We start from the raw sequence: 10,722 nt of genomic DNA on the forward strand, positions 1-10,722 counted from the left end.
CCAGTCACAGCAGATGAAACTTTTTTTACTACTGAGCAAACATCATTGTTAGACTTTTTTAGGTTCAATGATTCCACGGCGTGTAGATGTTATGGCGTCAGTGACCCCATGGCCTTGGCGGAGGTTTGCACTCTCTGAGTGCTTCTAGTTATTATTATTGTGATATTCAAGTTGGTTGAGTCATGTCATTTGGATTTATTTAGTTCCTCAAAGACATTTCACTCTTCATCCAGAAAAAATGTAAGAGTGAAACATGTTCAAGGAACCTTGTTGCATGTTCATGTTGCTTTTGCAGCTGATCAGATTCAAAATACTTTTTCCTTTCTTTACCTTATTCTCTTTGCCTGTTATAGCAATAACCATCCATCTGACATCATAAAGGTATGATGTCACAGAGACCTTCAAAACCCAAGTTTAAAACTCCTTGTTGGATGGTTAAGTTCACGGTTTATCCAGATGTTAAAATGAGGTTGGACAGTGAAATATTATTAGACATCATGACGGGGGAAAAAACCCAAGAAAATAATACCTTAGTTGTATCATTAATGGCATAAAAGGGGACCTCTTGAACATTAATCTCACTGAAAGTCCTTAATTCAACTGAGGCACATCCATCTGCTCTTACCAACAATCTTGGAACAATGCCTTAAATTAAATGAGGACAATGCACAGGGCAACACGGTAATTCTCCCAAAACAGAATGACAGCAAAATCTGGTCAGATTTTAACTTACCATTAAAAATGAGCTGATTCTAATTCTGTTACCATGGAATTACTCAATAGCATCCATGAACATGAAGACAGTAACTACAGCAATCTAATGTTTGACCGCAATGACCTTCATTATGTTCACAATTACCTTTATTCAAATAATTAACCTTTGGCTGACCTTGCCAGGACAATTCTGGAATCCACCTGTGTGCCACATTTGGTCCAAATTGGGTAGAAAAATCTAATTCTTTGACCTTGACGTTTGCCCAAATTATTTTTTTAAGGGCAATTTCCAGGTGAACCTTGGTGGATATACCAAGTTTGGCAGAAATTAGCAAAACAAATTGGGAAGAGTAAGTCAACAAACAGACAAGACCTTGGCCCCTGGTGACAGACCTTCGGCAAATTTGACCTCGATGGGCAATTGCAGAATCCACCTGCATATGTGTGCCAAGGTTGATTTAAATTAGGATTGGGGAGGGGGTATAAAATGTTGACCTTTTACCCAAATGACCTTGACCTTTGTTGAAACAAATCCTTTAATGGCAATTCCAGGGTTGACCTTCATCCATGTACCAAGTTTGATAGAAATCAGACAAACACCCCCCACCTGAACAGACAGACAGACAAACAAACGTTTCTCAGATTACAGTACGAAGTGACACAAAACCACAAGTTTGGTCAGCAAAGTTTGAATAAGCTGTAATTTTTATTGCACATTCCTGTTTGGTCTTGCAATGACCTTTCACTTTTTGAACTTGATGACCTCGGTCTCGACCAAACACTTAGGTCAGGAGTGGAATGAAGTTGCCCAGAGTTACTGATCACAGGTCAGATGTGCACATTCCCTTACAGGTGAGATTTGAAGCATATATAAGGAGGTGGTTCTGAACCTGAATCTGTGACGTTTCAGCCCAGATCTTTTTGACTGCATTACCCATAAGTCAAATTACAATCCACAAATAAACACCTCCCCATCACACAATTATACAGGCTATCATTGTTTGTAAAGTTTCATTTCATTTTCTCATGTCAGTACCTGCAACATGCTTCAAATCTTCATTTTGGCAAACCACAAATAAATTAAAACACAGTCATATAACACAATGTGACATTTTTTTTTAGGACGCTTACAACTTAAAAAAATAAAATAAAATACATACAGTACCAGAATCCCAAAAAGAAAGAAAAGAGAAGCATTTGCATTTTTGTTTTCCCTCATTTTTTTCTGGATTTTCTTGAAAAAAAGATATACAGTAGCTAACTACCAATCACGTATCACATGCAGATATAATACAACATAATCAGTTCACCCAGTTAGTGTATGCAAACTACCCATCTAATCTATATCACAGAATGATTCTCTGGAAACTGGCAAACACGCAGCTTTTTGCGATATTTTTCTCATAATAATAATTGTTCATTTTACACTTTTCTCTGCGTACAAGCCCAGAGACCGCGACACGATCGACCCTGAAATGATGAGCCAAATTGAGAACTTTCACTTTGAACATGATCACATACCAGATGGTGTCTTTTTCTTTGAAACTGTGTTGGCTTGATGGGAGTGTAAAACACGTATCTCACACACAGACACATACAACACAAAAGTACCTCAAAACATAGCGCTAATCCGATTCCCGTATGAGGCGCTAGCAGCTAGACCCCAGAGTTTAAGGGTTTAAGCATCGTGTTTCATAACTACGGTCTCAGCATGCTACCACAGGTAGACAGACTATGTTGGAGAGCAAAAATCGTGAATAAATGTCCTTTTTTCAATGTCGAAAAGAGAAAGCAGAGTTTCATCGACAAACATGGGAACTTGGCACCACTCACCCAGCAGCTCTGCCAGGCTTGTGCGTTGATCACCAGTTATCTTGTTGAATTGTTTTTGTGGCTTTCCTGTTTCACACCCTTTCTTTGTAACCTTTCAAGAAGAGGTCTAACAGAGGTCCTGAGGCCTATTGGTGCCAGTTAGGGTTGGGACGACTAGTCGTAATAGTCAACTATGACCCGACTAGTTGACTATTTTTTTTACTAGTTGGGTAATTAAGTTAGCATTATTTTCCTTCAAATTAAGGGCATATTATTAAGAAAAATACCCTGTTTCTAATAACTGTGTAGGTGATGTATGTCTATGGCTTCCATGTTTGTTTTCCAGAGTCCCTTTAAAGTCTACATTTCCATTATGGGATTAGTTTGCAATGCCTCCTGACTTGAAAATGACTTTCTATTTGCAATAAAGTCAATTTGGGAGTTTCACTGGTCAAACTTGGATCTTCTTTATTTATTATCAGAATTAGTCGACAACTATGCGATTAGACTAATGGTACCCGACTAGTCGACCAATGATTTTCATTCGTTGCCCCAACCCTAGTGCTGGTGTTTATCCCTAGATTCCATAATGTGAAGCGAATCAATCAATCAATCAATCAATCAACTTTTTTCTTAAATAGCGCCAAATCACAACAAACAGTTGCCCCAAGGTGCTCCATATTGTAAGGCAAGGCCATACAATAATTATGAAAAACCCCAATGGTCAAAACGACCCCCTATGAGCAAGCACTTGGCCACAGTGGGAAGGAAAAACTCCCTTTTAACAGGAAGAAACCTCCAACAGAACCAGGCTCAGGGAGGGGCAGTCTTCTGCTGAGACTGGTTGGGGCTGAGGGAAAGAACCAGGAAAAAGACATGCCGAGAAGGGGGGCAGAGATCGATCACTAATGATTAAATGCAGAGTGATGCATACGGAGCAAAAAGAGAAAGAAACAGTGCATCATGGGAACCCCCCCACAGTCTATGTCTAAAGCAACATAACCAAGGGATGGTCCAGGGTCACCCGATCCAGCCCTAACTATAAGCCTTAGCGAAAAGGAAAGTTTTAAGCCTAATCTTAAAAGTAGAGAGGGTATCTGTCTCCCTGATCTGAATTGGGAGCTGGTTCCACAGGAGAGGAGCCTGAAAGCTGAAGGATCTGCCTCCCATTCTACTCTTACAAACCCTAGGAACTACAAGTAAGCCCGCAGTCTGAGAGTGAAGCGCTCTAATGGGGTAATATGGTACTACGAGGTCCCTAAGATAAGATGGGACCTGATTATTCAAAACCTTATAAGTAAGAAGAAGAATTTTAAATTCTATTCTAGAATTAACAGGAAGCCAATGAAGAGAGGCCAACACGGGTGAGATATGCTCTCTCCTGCTAGTCCCCGTCAGTACTCTAGCTGCAGCATTCTGAACCAACTGAAGGCTTTTTAGGGAACTTTTAGGACAACCTGATAATAATGAATTACAATAGTCCAGCCTAGAGGAAATAAATGCATGAATTAGTTTTTCAGCATCACTCTGAGACAAGACCTTTCTGATTTTAGAGATATTGCGTAAATGCAAAAAGGCAGTCCTACATATTTGTTTAATATGCGCTTTGAATGACATATCCTGATCAAAAATGACTCCAAGATTTCTCACAGTATTACTAGAGATCAGGGAAATGCCATCCAGAGTAACGATCTGGTTAGACACCATGCTTCTAAGATTTGTGGGGCCAAGTACAATAACTTCAGTTTTATCTGAGTTTAAAAGCAGGAAATTAGAGGTCATCCATGTCTTTATGTCTGTAAGACAATCCTGCAGTTTAGCTAATTGGTGTGTATCCTCTGGCTTCATGGATAGATAAAGCTGGGTATCATCTGCGTAACAATGAAAATTTAAGCAATACCGTCTAATAATACTGCCTAAGGGAAGCATGTATAAAGTGAATAAAATTGGTCCAAGCACAGAACCTTGTGGAACTCCATAATTAACTTTAGTCTGTGAAGAAGATTCCCCATTTACATGAACAAACTGTAATCTATTAGACAAATATGATTCAAACCACCGCAGCGCAGTGCCTTTAATACCTATGACATGCTCTAATCTCTGTAATAAAATTTTATGGTCAACAGTATCAAAAGCAGCACTGAGGTCCAACAGAACAAGCACAGAGATGAGTCCACTGTCCGAAGCCATAAGAAGATCATTTGTAACCTTCACTAATGCTGTTTCTGTACTATGATGAATTCTAAAACCTGACTGAAACTCTTCAAATAGACCATTCCTCTGCAGGTGATCAGTTAGCTGTTTTACAACTACCCTCTCAAGAATCTTTGAGAGAAAAGGAAGGTTGGAAATTGGCCTATAATTAGCTAAGATAGCTGGGTCAAGTGATGGCTTTTTAAGTAATGGTTTAATTACTGCCACCTTAAAGGCCTGTGGTACATAACCAACTAACAAAGATAGATTGATCATATTTAAGATTGAAGCATTAAATAATGGTAGGACTTCCTTGAGCAGCCTGGCAGGAATGGGGTCCAATAAACATGCCGATGGTTTGGACGAAGCAACCAATGAAAATAACTCAGACAGAACAACCGGAGAGAAAGAGTCTAACCAAATACCGGCATCACTGAAAGCAGCCAAAGATAACGATACATCTTTGGGATGGTTATGAGTAATTTTTTCTCTAATAGTCAAAATTTTGTTAGCAAAGAAAGTCATGAAGTCATTACTAGTTAAAGTTAATGGAATACTCAGCTCAATAGAGCTCTGACTCTTTGTCAGCTTAGCTACAGTGCTGAAAAGAAACCTGAGGTTATTCTTATTTTCTTCAATTAGTGATGAGTAGAAAGATGTCCTAGCTTTACGGAGGGCTTTTTTATAGAGCAACAAACTCTTTTTCCAGGCTAAGTGAAGATCTTCTAAATTAGTGAGACGCCATTTCCTCTCCAACTTACGGGTTATCTGCTTTAAGCTACGAGTTTGTGAGTTATACCACGGAGTCAGACACTTCTGATTTAAAGCTCTCTTTTTCAGAGGAGCTACAGCATCCAAAGTTGTCTTCAAAGAGGATGTAAAACTATTGACGAGATACTCTAACTCCCTTACAGAGTTTAGGTAGCTACTCTGCTCTGTGTTGGTATATGACATTAGAGAACATAACGAAGGAATCATATCCTTAAACCTAGTTACAGCGCTTTCTGAAAGACTTCTAGTGTAATGAAACTTATTCCCCACTGCAGGGTAGTCTATCAGGGTAAATGTAAATGTTATTAAGAAATGATCAGACAGAAGGGAGTTTTCAGGGAATACTGTTAAGTCTTCTATTTCCATACCATAAGTCAGAACAAGATCTAAGATATGATTAAAGTGGTGGGTGGACTCATTTACTTTTTGAGCAAAGCCGATAGAGTCTAATAATAGATTAAATGCAGTGTTGAGGCTGTCATTCTCAGCATCTGTGTGGATATTAAAATCGCCCTCTATAATTATCTTATCTGAGCTAAGCACTAAGTCAGACAAAAGGTCTGAAAATTCACAGAGAAACTCACAGTAACGACCAGGTGGACGATAGATAATAACAAATAAAACTGGTTTTTGGGACTTCCAATTTGGATGGACAAGACTAAGAGACAAGCTTTCAAATGAATTAAAGCTCTGTCTAGGTTTTTGATTAATTAATAAGCTGGAATGGAAGATTGCTGCTAATCCTCCGCCACGGCCCGTGCTACGAGCATTCTGACAGTTAGTGTGACTCGGGGGTGTTGACTCATTTAAACTAACATATTCATCCTGCTGTAACCAGGTTTCTGTTAGGCAGAATAAATCAATACGTTGATCAATTATTATATCATTTACCAACAGGGACTTAGAAGAGAGAGACCTAATGTTTAATAGACCACATTTAACTGTTTTAGTCTGTGGTGCAATTGAAGGTGCTATATTATTTTTTCTTTTTGAATTTTTATGCTTAAATAGATTTTTGCTGGTTATTGGTGGTCTGGGAGCAGGCACCGTCTCTACGGGGATGGGGCAACGAGGGGATGGCAGGGGGAGAGAAGCTGCAGAGAGGTGTGTAAGACCACAGCTCTGCCTCCTGGTCCCAACGCTGGACAGTCACAGTTTGGAGGATCCAAGAAAATTGGCCAGATTTCTAGAAATGAGAGCTGCTCCATCTAAAGTGGGATGGATGCCGTCTCTCCTAACAAGACCAGGTTTTCCCCAGAAGCTTTGCCAATTATCAATGAAGCCCACCTCATTTTTTGGACACCACTCAGACAGCCAGCAATTCAAGGAGAACATGCGGCTAAACATGTCACTCCCGGTCTGATTGGGGAGGGGCCCAGAGAAAACAACAGAGTCCGACATTGTTTTTGCAAAGTTACACACCGATTTAATGTTAATTTTAGTGACCTCCGATTGGCGTAACCGAGTGTCATTACTGCCGACGTGAATTACAATCTTACCAAATTTACGCTTAGCCTTAGCCAGCAATTTCAAATTTCCTTCAATGTCGCCTGCTCTGGCCCCCGGAAGACAATTGACAATGGTTGCTGGTGTCGCTAACTTCACATTTCTCAAAACAGAGTCGCCAATAACCAGAGTTTGATCCTCGGCGAGTGTATCGTCGAGTGGGGAAAAACGGTTAGAGATGTGAACGGGTTGACGGTGTACACGGGGCTTCTGTTTAGGGCTACGCTTCCTCCTCACAGTCACACAGTCAGCCTGCTTTCCCGACTGCCCGGGATCTGCCAGGGGGGAACTAACGGCGGCTAAGCTACCTTGGTCCGCACCGACTACAGGGGCCTGGCTAGCTGTAGAATTTTCCACGGTGCGGAGCCGAGTCTCCAATTCGCCCAGCCTGGCCTCCAAAGCTACGAATAAGCTGCACTTATTACAAGTACCGTTACTGCTAAAGGAGGCCGAGGAATAACTAAACATTTCACACCCAGAGCAGAAAAGTGCGGGAGAGACAGGAGAAGCCGCCATGCTAAATCGGCTAAGAGCTAGTAGCTACGCAACCTAGCGGATTCCTAAAAACACACAAAGTGAATAATGTGTAAATAATTTAAAGGTGATTCAGCAGAAGGAGTGCCCCAATCAAGGCACCAAACAGGCCATGAAGCAGCACAGGCAACGCACGACAACAGCGAACGCACGACAACGGTGCTAAAATAAAATAAAAATCAACTAAACACGCTGTGGAGCAGCACAGATAACGCACGACAACAGTGCTAAAACAGAAAAAAAAATAAAAAAAATAAAATAAAAACGAAAGCGTTAGCAAGCTAGTTAGCTTGCCAACGCTGATGAAAGTTAGCTGATAAAAGTGCTCCGTCGCGATGTTTCGACCTTTAGAGGTCTTCCTTAGGCGTTGGAGCACAGTAAAAAAGTAAAAAAAAAAAAAAAAGTAAAAAGGTAAAAAAGTAAAAAAGTCTTGAAAAAGACTGTTAATTCAAGTCCAAAGCAGCAGGTAGCAGTCTCTGTGTAAACAGTCCCAACAGAGCCAAAATTCTGATGCCAACACGTAAACCAACACGTCCAATCTGTTGAATAAGAATCAATGACTCCCCTTTGGACAGGATGCCACTCTGATGTACTTCCCCAACCAAAGATGGTACGACGCAGAGAGGTAGTGTGTAGGGAAAGGAATCAAGATCTACATATTGGTAGGATGGAAGCAAGACATCAGTAAAATGATAAATGGATCACAATGATGAGGAAAAATAAATAATTGGTTGGTAAAATGGCCAGCTGCTCATGTTATGTGATCACTTCTGTGAAAGATCCTCCATCCAAGTGTGGTCTGTCTGAAGCAGTATACAACCCCAATTCCAATAAAGTTGGGATGTTGTGTAAAATGTAAATAAAAACAGAATACGATTTGCAAATCCTCTTCAACCTATATTCAATTGAATCCAACACAAAGACAAGATCTTTAATGTTCAAACCGATAAACTTTATTGTTTTTGTGCAAATATTTGCTCATTTTGAACTGGATGCCTGCAACACATTTCAAAAAAGCTGGGACAGTGATATTTTTACCACTGTGCTACATCACCTTTCCTTCTAACAACACTCAATAAGTGTTTGGGAACTGAGAACACTCATGATTGGGTATTAAAGGAGCATCCCCAAATGTCTCAGCCGTTCACAAGCAAAGATGGGGCGAGGATCACCACTTTGTGAACAACTGCATGAAAAAATAGTCCATCATTTTAAGAACGTTTCTCAATGTTCAATTGCAATGAATTTAGGGATTCCATCATCTAAAGTCCATAATATAATCAGGCGATTCAGAGAATCTGCAGAACTTTCTACGCATAAGGCCGACAACCAACATTGAATGCCCATGACCTTCGATCCCTCAGGCGGCACTGCATTATCCCAGCTTTTTTGAAACGTGTTGCAGGCATCCATTTCAAAATGAGCAAATATTTGCACAAAAACAATAAAGTTTATCGGTTTGAACATTAAATATCTTGTCTTTGTGTTGTATTCAATTGAATATAGGTTGAAGAGGATTTGAAAATCATTGTATTATGTTTTTATTTACATTTTACACAACGTTCCAACTTCATTGGAATTGGGGTTGTACATACAGGAGGCTCCCTCCTCCGTGGTGTAGCCGATAATAATACAGGGTAGCTCTGTTTATGCTGCGAAAAATATAGTTCAGTGCAAAAAATGTCTTGTGTATACAGGTTGAGTGCGCTCAAGATAATGCCAATTTCAGCCAAGCCATCTTGAGCCAATATGGGCTTGATGAGCCAAATGTGGCACACTTCCTAAGTGTAATGTAGTTAAAATTTCCTTATCTCTGTACAGCACATAAACACATTCATTAATTTCTATATCTGCTTATTCCAGTTATGGGTCTTGGGAGATCTGGAGCCTATCCCAGTGGGCATAGGGCGAGAGGTGGGGTACACCCTGGCCAGGCTGCCAATCTATCACGAGACCTACTTAATTTTCAGATATTTAAAAAAAGTATCCTTGTTTAGGACAGGTGACACAATTTCAAAAATAAATGAGTTACTGTCTGTTTGCATCACTTTTCTTCTTTTCTGTCACTTGTTTAAGTGTAGTTTTTCGTGGAACATGTCAAAACTGTATTTATGAGTCCAATCGCATTTATTAACTAGAGCATTGCGCTTGTTTCCAATTCCACAAATTTTTACCTTGGAAAAAATTTTCAACGTCAAAGTCCTGCTAGAAGTGGCTTTTCATAAGCTAAAATATAATACAAAATATTAATCTGTCCCATTCTGGTGTACTAGATATTCCTTTGAATCACATCATGTCAATTTTTTTGTGATATTAAAATAAAAATTTTAAATAAAAAAATATATAATTCAAGTTCACTTATTTATAAATGAGGTGGAAAGAATGTAGTACCACTTTCATCTAGCAGATGGTGCAATGTATTTGCTGTAGACCTAATTTGAATATTACGTGATGTCACCTAATCTAAATATTATGTGATGTCACCTAATCTGAATATTACGTGATGTCACCTAATCTGAATATTACGTGATGTCACCTCCTTATTGAGCAGACATGAGCAAAAAAAAAATGTGGCTCGCATTGGCAGAGACAAAATTCAGCACTTATGAATACGTGTCAGCCAGAGAGCAAAAATGATTTGAACCTTTATTTGTATGTGAGCAGGAATGTGAGAGCTGAAGGTGACTGTGACAAGGGTACGATGCTGTTCGGCTCTGAGTGTCTCGGTGGTGGCACTCAACTCAATGCTCAATTTTCTTGACAAATACAGAAAAAGTCCATCTGAGATATCAAGAAGAGTTCATCTGCCTGATTTGCTGTGGCACTTCAAAAGGCGTATTTCTTTAAATTAATCACCAAATATGCTGTATAATCCTCCTGAAAATGTGATGTGCATTATTTTTGAAAATATGACTTATGATCTAGTCTCCATCAACATTTATTCATTGTTCCAAGCATCGTGATACATACTGCATGGGGAGATGTGCATCATCCCAGCACAACTACTTATCCTCAGTTTGTTTCAGAGTTAAACATGCACGATTTTTAGCAACTTGACAATCTCTCATGCCAAGTCTCACACTGCTTTGTATCTCCCAATCATGTGATTTCATAGTCCGTGTCCAAAACGGGTGAATGGACTGATGCAGAAAAGCAATGTGACTAATTTCGTACATGAATAGCAAATCCCAT

This window comes from Thalassophryne amazonica, chromosome 20, assembly GCF_902500255.1.
Source record: "Thalassophryne amazonica chromosome 20, fThaAma1.1, whole genome shotgun sequence".
Taxonomy (NCBI): domain Eukaryota; kingdom Metazoa; phylum Chordata; class Actinopteri; order Batrachoidiformes; family Batrachoididae; genus Thalassophryne; species Thalassophryne amazonica.